This window comes from Heterocephalus glaber, unplaced genomic scaffold (genome assembly GCF_053883595.1).
Source record: "Heterocephalus glaber isolate CG9 unplaced genomic scaffold, H.glaber_assembly_v1.0 deba00001497, whole genome shotgun sequence".
NCBI classification, from domain to species: Eukaryota; Metazoa; Chordata; class Mammalia; order Rodentia; family Bathyergidae; genus Heterocephalus; species Heterocephalus glaber.
Genome location: NW_028258320.1, coordinates 8416093 through 8424659, shown reverse-complemented (window position 1 = coordinate 8424659; position 8567 = coordinate 8416093).

The window sequence follows — 8567 nt, the reverse complement described above, 5'->3', positions numbered from 1 at the left end:
TGATCAGGGCCAGCCTAAGCGTGTCCCGTTGATAACACACCCCTCATAGATAAGACAAACAGGGTATTTTACCTTCTTGAGTTTCTTCCCTAAACTCATGATCCCAATCTACTCCTGAGCTAGATCCAGTTGAGGGACATTCTTCAAAACAGCTTACCCCTGCACCTCAAAGCCATTGAATTCCTAACCAAGAAGGCCTGAGAAGCCTTCCTAGCCAGGAGGAGCCCGACACAAGGCTGCTAAATGCAGTACAGGTACCGAGTGGGTGCTGGCCCTGGAAGGGGACAGGAGCACAGCCAAAGGAACTCTGAATAAACTAAGAGCTTCAGTTAATAACCATGTGCAAACATCCGGGCTTTAATTGTAAGAAACAGCCCATACCAATGTAAGGGTTTAATAATGGGGAATTGTCACTGGACATATGGAAACAATTCGGCCTATTTTCAGAGTGGTAAAGTAAAGATAAAAAGACACTCTTCTTTTCTTTTCCCTCCTCTCCTTTTTTTTTTTTTTGGTACCCCGGGACCTTGCGCTTGTGCAGCAGGCGCCGGATCCACTGAGCTAAATCCCCAGGCCTATCCTCTCCTCTCTTTTACTCTCCTCTTTTCTCCTTCCCTTTCCTCCTTTTCCTTTTTCTTTTTCTTTTTTTCTACTTATTGTAGTATTGGAGATTGAACTCAGGAAGTGCTGAGCTACATCTGCAACCCTTTCTATTTTATTTTTTAAATTTTAGTACAGGGTTGCCTTAAGTTGCCCAGGCTGGCCTCAAACTTTCCATCCTCCTCCTGCCCCAGCCTCCCGGGATGCTGAGATTACAGGTGTGCACTATGCCTGGCTCTTTTATCTTTAGTCGCTCTAAAAGATCGTGAACTGTCTAAACAAGGGTAACAGGAATGTGTCACTGAATTTTTAATACATATCAAAGTAAAACATATGAAAGCAACAGCACAAGGGGTAGGAACATGAGCTCAAAGGGACACGCCACTGTGACTTTCTTATTCTAGACACACACCTATTTTTTCCAAGAAGTTAGGTCTTTGGGACTCAATGCACCCTCAGAGCAGAAATGCTAGCACATTAGTGTTTCAAAGTGTGCAGTTTGTAGCAGATGCAAGACTAAGAAAACAACTAAATCCTCTAGGATAACAATTTTTGGATGGATCCACCCCCCTCCCCATATTTAAGCTCCTAGTAAATCAAAATATTTGTTCTAAAGGTTGACAACAGGCTTGGAAGTTTTTAATTTTGTTATTTTGTTGGTTTTTTTTGGGGGGGGCTTTTTAACAGGGTCTCACTTTAAAGTTTAGGCTGGCCCCGAACTCACTGGATAGCCCAGGCTGGCCTCGAACTCGCAAGGATCCTCCTGCCTCTGCCTTCCGAGTGCTGGGATTACAGCCATGCGCCACTATGCCCGGCAACTTGAAAGTTTTTAACAAATGGGAAATAGCTCTGAGGTACTTCAGATTATGTGAAGCAAAACCAAACAAGTAAAACTCCACTGTCTCAGGGTTTTATACATTAGAAAAGGAACTATTACTGGTTTCCGCCTCACACTATTCATGGAAATTATGCTTTTCTTCGTATCACACTTGCTGATGCATGGGCTCCGGTCTTCTCGCTGGGCTCGGAGGTTGGGCTGAGCGGGTGAGAGCGCAGAGCCACGCTGGCTGTCCTGAACAGCCGGCAGGGGGCGCCACCCAAATGGGTTTTATGATACTGCAGCTTCTATCTGTGGTGCTCAACACCATCTACGAAAACATCCTTGTTGAAGCCGAGGGACTGTCAGGCACCCCCCGTTTGGTAACTACACGGTTCCTCTTCTCCATACCACATGACCGGGCAAGTTTTCAGCTCACTCAGGCTGAGCAGTTGATGGTTTATGTGGACACCTCCAGAGCCTGGGCCTGGGCCTGCGCAGAGCTGAGAGCCAGGCCAGGCCTCGGTGTCGCCTGGCTTTTGCCGCAGTAACAAAATCCAGTAGTTGGATGATCACAGAGAGCAGAAGGGCGTCGGCTCTCACTTCTGGAGATGAGTTCTCCAGGTGTGTGTGTGTGTGTGTTCCAGGAGGAGGAGGAGGAGGGAAAGGAGACTGGGGACCGACCCCAAGGCCTTCACACTGAGCTACATCCCCAGCCTTTGTCTGATTTTTCTTTTGAGACAGAGTCCTGCTCAGTTGCCCAGTCCCGACTTGAACGTGACATCTTCCTGCCTCAGCCTCCCAGAGTGTGCCACCATGCCCATCGCATTCACATTTCCAGTTGGTTCTCTGCGCACCCTGCCTATGTGGCATGCTCTGAGCCCAGTGCAGTCCCAGTCCTTGGGAGTGCCAGCTCTACCCTGCACCAAGGAGCCAGCCTGCAGCGAGTGTCGTCCCTGTCTCCTCTGCAGGATGGGGATGATAACATTTATTTTCACACAGACTTTGGGCATTTGATATTTTGAATCTAACCCTCAGGCTGGAAAAGTCGTTAAAATACAGAATGTGGCAGCTGTACTATGGCGGGAGGTCACCCAGGCCAGGCTGTGAAGCTCCTGGTTCAGGCAGAGCCTCGAAAGCTATACAGGGCTCTGGGCACACGATTGCTCCTTCCTGCCTCAGTTTCTTCACTTGGCAGTTGGAGAACTGGCATCTATGCCCTCAGTTGTGTGAGGAGGATGCAGCTGAGCGGAGTCTCGCCTGTCCTGCCGGCACTGCAGGTCACCATGGTGCCTGTGTGCAGTCTGTAGTCACCCAGGGCAGAGGAACTGTCCCTCCAGCTGGGCTCGGCATCAGGGCTGCAAACGGTGCCCAGTGTGAGGTTGGGGTTCAATGCACATTTTGGATGAATTACTGCAGGCAAGGAGGAGGAACGCTGGTCAGGGAAAGGAGCTCTGGAAAGTCAGATAGGAGACATCGCTCATGCCTGGGCCTCTCATTCCCACCTCTTTTCCTGCCAGGATAGAGAAGGGCACTAAAGAGGGCATCTGGGCTTGAGCAGTGCACAGCCTAAGCTGTGGTCCGTGCTGGCAGGTTCCCACCCAGGGCCTCCCTCCGTGCAGGAGGCTCTCTCAGGGCCTTGAATATGAGATGAATTGAAGCCAGAGGGAGAAGGCTGGGTGGAGTTTCCACCTCCGTTCCCCTCTGTTTACTGTCTCTTCGGAGCACCTGAGGGGTGGCAGATGGGCACCACTTAATTACCTCACAGGCAGGAAGTGAGAGGGGTAAAAACCCCAGGCTGGGTAGCACGTGTGACTTCCACCTACTCCGTCAGCTGTGCCCGCCGCCAGGCTCTGCCCACACCTGGAAGGACTGGGAAAGCTTGCACTTATGTAGCCGACACTTTCTGACGAGGCTCCACATTGGATCTGATTTCTCCTTGCAGAGTCTGAAGGCCCGGAGGGGTCTTGGTGACCCACATCCTCCAGGTCATGGCTGGTGACTCCCTGGTCTTGGCTTCTGTCTCTAAATGATCACCTTCCCCCGGCTGAGCATGTGGTGTGTCCGAACTTCAGTTCTCTGGGGTGACGTGAACACGTCTTTCTCCACGCTTGGCGAGGGCAGGGCTCCCTGTCCTGCTGTCTGCCGAGCCCTCAGATTGGAGCAGGGGCTGCACCTGCTGAGCTTAAGGAATAAACATTTGCTCAGTCAATGAACTGTATCACCAGGCTGGAGTCAGGAGGACTGGGTCACCTTGGACGTTCTCGACACAGTGTCAGCGGACAGCCCTGTACCCTGACTTCACACCGTTCACACCTGAGGCTGTGCCACACCCTTCAGCATCGTACCATGGTCCTAAGGGTCCTGGGGTTGGGGATGCTTCTCTCCCCGAGCAGGGCTCCCACGTCTGCATATAGGGTCCCAATGCCACTGTGTTTATTTGCCCAAAATGCATCTTGCAAGTTCCCTCCAGGTGAAGAAGAATCACACCTGCTGCATGAGCCCCGGGTAGGGCCGGCGCGGTCTTGACAAGCCACCCTGGAGAAGGTGCTCATCTTGCCCTTCAGGAGGCAAGCGCCTGCGCCTCTGAAGATGAAGCTGTGGATTATTAACAGCATCTCAGAGGAGGAGACCAGGGGAGTGGGTGCTTGTGACACAGCCCTGGGACAGCATCCGGGTGCCCTTCCTGTTTGTTTGGAGCTGGTCTGGTCCTCAGGCCTCTGTTTGCCCCGCTGGTCCAGGAAATGGGCATGTGGGCACCACGCCTTCCCAGGACTGTCACCGCGACCTCAGCCACCTCCTGGGCAGCTGTTGTCTTACCCGAGAAGAGGGGGTGGAAAGTGTCTTAATTGCCTGCCCACAGGCCAGGTGCCACTCATGCACGGCACACCCTGAGATTGGCATCGACAGCCCAGCACAACACGGAACCACAGAGCCATAGACATGCAAGGAGAGGAGGAGCCTGGGAGAAGCCACAGCTGAGCAGGGCTCACTGCTCAGTGGTGGAGAAGGCGGAGTTTGAAGTGAGATGTGGATGCACAGCCCAGCCTCACCACCTGGCAGCTGAGTCTGCTTGAAAGTTACTCAAATGCCTGAGCCCTGTGTGCAAGATTAACATAGGGATAGTGGCACAAACCTCCAGCGCTGGTGTGAGTGAGAGGCGTCTCTCAAATAGCAGTACCCCTTGTGCCACTGCACAACCAGAAGGATCACCGCCTCAACGCCAAGGGGAGAACAGAGCAAGGGATGGTAACCCAGGTGCGTGCTGGGGAGAAAGCAACTTGCTGATTCTGCCTTAGATGCTGAAAGGAGCCACTGTCTAATAAACAGACTAATCAGAGATGTTTGAAGATGGAACGTGGCTTCCAGAAGAGGCCCCTTGCCCCCCCACCTGTTGGTTGTGTTTGCTTAGCTTTATTTTTCTCAGGACACTTCCTCCTCATAAAGTCACCCTCGGCTGTAGTTGAGGTTACTGGAAATGAATGAAAACTGAAATATAAGTGTGCATCACCCTGATGGTTCCTTTCCTCCTGGGCACTTTGCAGTGCAGGTCACACCCTACATCTCATGCTCCGGGGCCCCTGGACCGGAGTGAGCTGTGCACGTGCACACACTGCCTGGGTGGTCTCCGCCTGGCTCCTGGGCTGTGGAAAACAGAGGCAGGTATGAAGTTTTCCAGAGCAAGAAGAGGAGCTCCAGGAACCTTCAGGGATCCAAGCTGGGGGGACAAGAAAGGCAGTGCAGGTGAAAGCAGGACTTGGGCCGGGGGTTTAGCTCAGTGGTTCTGCAGTCTGCCTCGAAAGCGCCAAGTGCTGAGGTCAATCCCGGTACCAAAAAGAAGAAAGCAGGACTTAAGTCCAAGGATGCAGAGCCCAAATACACAGAGAAGCAGAGGAGGAGGAGGGAGGGCTGGCCATGCGTTCGGCCCAGGACGGTCCCTCACCTTAGAAGGTGGCTTTGTCTTATCTTCCACAGCTGGAAAATGCAGCTAATGAGTGTCTCCCTCACACCTTTATTATCACTATGAAGTAAGGCAGTGTCGCTGAAGCACCTTGCAGATTACCCAGTACTTACCGAGGACTCAAGCCTATCATTTGCTCTCCGCAGATCCTCTTTCCACGCGGCGGTGCTGAGCTGCTCCCGTGCAGGCTGCACTCTGGGCCGGCACCCCCTCCGCACCCCGTGGTCAGCTTTGCTCTTCGAAGCCTGAGCTGTGCTGTGACGGGGACATTCCCACCATGGAAAACTCCTTACTCTTCCCTGTCGATGTGTCACCGCCTCGTCATGGGCCTGGCTGCTTCTGTCCCCACCACCCCTCCTGTCTCAGGACATCCCGTCCCTGCAGGTGTCTGCTGGCGACTGAAGCTCAGGTGTCCTGTCACTTCCCAGGAAGAGCCTGCCCCGAGGTTGCTCTCCCTCCTCCGGCCTCTCCCTGCCTGTTCTCCCCCTTCCCCTCCCCTTTGCCCAGGCCTCCTGGGCCTCCTGACCGGAGGGTGCTCATTCTCTCAGGGTCGCTGCAGGAGTGAGAGCTCATGTTTGCACTTCCCAGGGCTGGGCTCTGTCTGAGGCACATTGCACAAATCATGGTACTTAACCCTCCCAAGCAGCTTTGTGAGGGTACTGCTGTTATTTCTCTCATTTAAGGAGGAAGAAATGGAAGTGTGAAGAGGTGGTGTAACCTCTGTAAGACCAGATACTAATTAGCCAGGGGCAAGATGGGACTTGAACCTGGGCAGCTGATGCCACCGCTTGGTGCTGCATGGCAAGGTGAGCCTGGGGAAGGAGGTGCAGGGCCGGGCCACCTCGGAGCTGCGCCGAGCTCTGTGCTGGGCCAGAGGCACCCTAAGGCCACACAGGGTGTGCTCTGTAGGAAACCGTGCTGCATCTGAACCCCATCCTAACGGAACTGATGTGCTCAGGAACTGATGTGCTCAGGGTTCAGGTGTGGATAGAAGGTGTCCTATGTTGCTATGCTATCAAGGGGAGGACAATGAAATTTTAGTTTATCTATCCTGAATCCTTGCTTTCTCATTTCACAATTATTTCATTATGATCTTGGCGAAATTTGAATACTGTAGCTTTTTTTTTTTTGTACCAGGGATCAAGCTCAGGACCTTGCGCTTTCAAGGCAGACTACAGAACAACTGAGCCAAATCCCCGGCCCTGAGTACTGTAGCTTTGTAACAACTTTATTTATTTATTTATTTTTAAAATTTTATTGGTACATTTTAGGTATACAATTTGTTTACATTTATCATTGGGTGCTTGTACTTGTATATGATGTATCTTGGTTCTTATTTTTTCCCCATTACCTGTGCACCCTTCACCCCCTCCACCCTTCCCTATTTACATAGACTTTGTTTCCTTTTTTTTTCTTTTCTCATAGTTTTTCCTTTCCCTCTTTTCCTTTCTCCTTCCCCTCCCTTCACTCCTTTGTCTTTGGACCTTTTTTCCTATTTCAAATTATCAATTATTCATTTTAATCATTTTAACCCTTGTTTACACTATCAGTTTCTCACACTAGAGAAACTATTCAGTATTTACACATGTGTGTCCTATTTATTTCACTTAAGAGGATAGCCTCAATATGGATCCATTTAGCTATAAATGACTCTAGTTTTTCATTCTTTATGGCTGAGTAGTACTCCATTTTATAAAAAACCCCACATCTTCTTTATCCAGTCTCCAGTTGATGGGCACTTGGGCTGTTTCCAAGCTTTAGCTATTACAAACTGTGCTGCTATGAACATGGGTGCACATATATCACTGTGGTATGATTCTTTTAATTCTTTGGGGAAGATACCCAGCAGGGGAATAGCTGGGTCAAGTGGGACCTCTAGCCCTAGTTCTTTGAGGTATCTCCATACTGATTTCCACAATGGTTGCACCAGTCTACACTCCCACCAGCAATGGAGAAGCGTTCCTTTCTCCCCACACCCCTGCCAGCATTTGCTATTGGTTGATTTCTTGATAGCAGCCATTCTTTCTGGGGTGAGGTGGAATCTCAGTGTTGTTTTCATCTGCATCTCTCGAATGACCAGTCATGTTGAACATTTTTTCATATATTTGTTGGCTGCTTTTACTTCTTTGTCTGAGAAATGTCTGTTCATTTCAGATGCCCATTTTTGAATTGGGTCTTTGAATTTGGGGGGTCTGATTCTTTTCAATTCTTTATATATTCTAGATAGTAATCCTTTGACCGAGGTACAGCTGCTAAAATTTTTTTCCCATACTGTAAGTTGTCTGTTAGCTCTGTTGGTGGTTTCTTTTGCAGTGCAGAAGCTTTCTAATAAGATGAGATCCCAGTTGCTGATTCTTTGTGCTGGTTCCTGTGCTGCTGAGGTTTTGTTCATGAAGTCTTTTCCTATGTCAGTGTCTTCAAGAGTTCTACCTAACTTATCTTCCAGCAAGTTTAGTGTTTCTGACTTAATATTTAGATCTTTAATCCACTTCGATCTTAGTTTAGTGCATGGTGAGAGGTATGGGTCTAGTTTTAATCTTTGGCAGGTTGAAATCCAGTTTTTCCAACACCAGTTATTAAATAGGCTATCTTTCCTCCAATGAGGGTGGTTGGCTCCTTTGTCAAAGATGAGGTGGCTGAGCATGTCTGGAGTTGTTTGTAACAACTTTAAACATATTTATTTCATGCCCATCATTCATTCAACAAACAGCATGAAGCCCAAGTATTGGGCCAGGGCTATAGAAAACCGGGCACAGCCGTGCCCTGGAGGGGGTCACAGTCTTGCATGGAAATAGACACACAAACACTTAATCCTGGCATGAAAATCACTCAGTCAGAGACAGGGAAGACTGAATTCCACCCCAGTGCGTGGAGAGTTGCAGCACGGGCCCTCCAGGTGTGATGTTCTTCAGACCGTGGCAGCCTTTCGGGTTAGTGATGCTGGGATGGGAAATGGACTGAAAGAGATGGAGGGGAGAGAGGGAGGACAGGGAGGGGGATGTAAAAAGGTAAATTAAGGTGTGGTATACGCGCAGCAACCCCCATGCTGAGTACGATTGTTACAGACTGCGGACTAAATAAAAACAAAGACAGTGGGTTGAGCGCAGATCGGTTGTTCGTGCTGCCCGGCAGTGGTTCTGGAAGCTTGGGAATAAGCTGGGAGTAACACTGGCGTAAGAGCTGTGCACA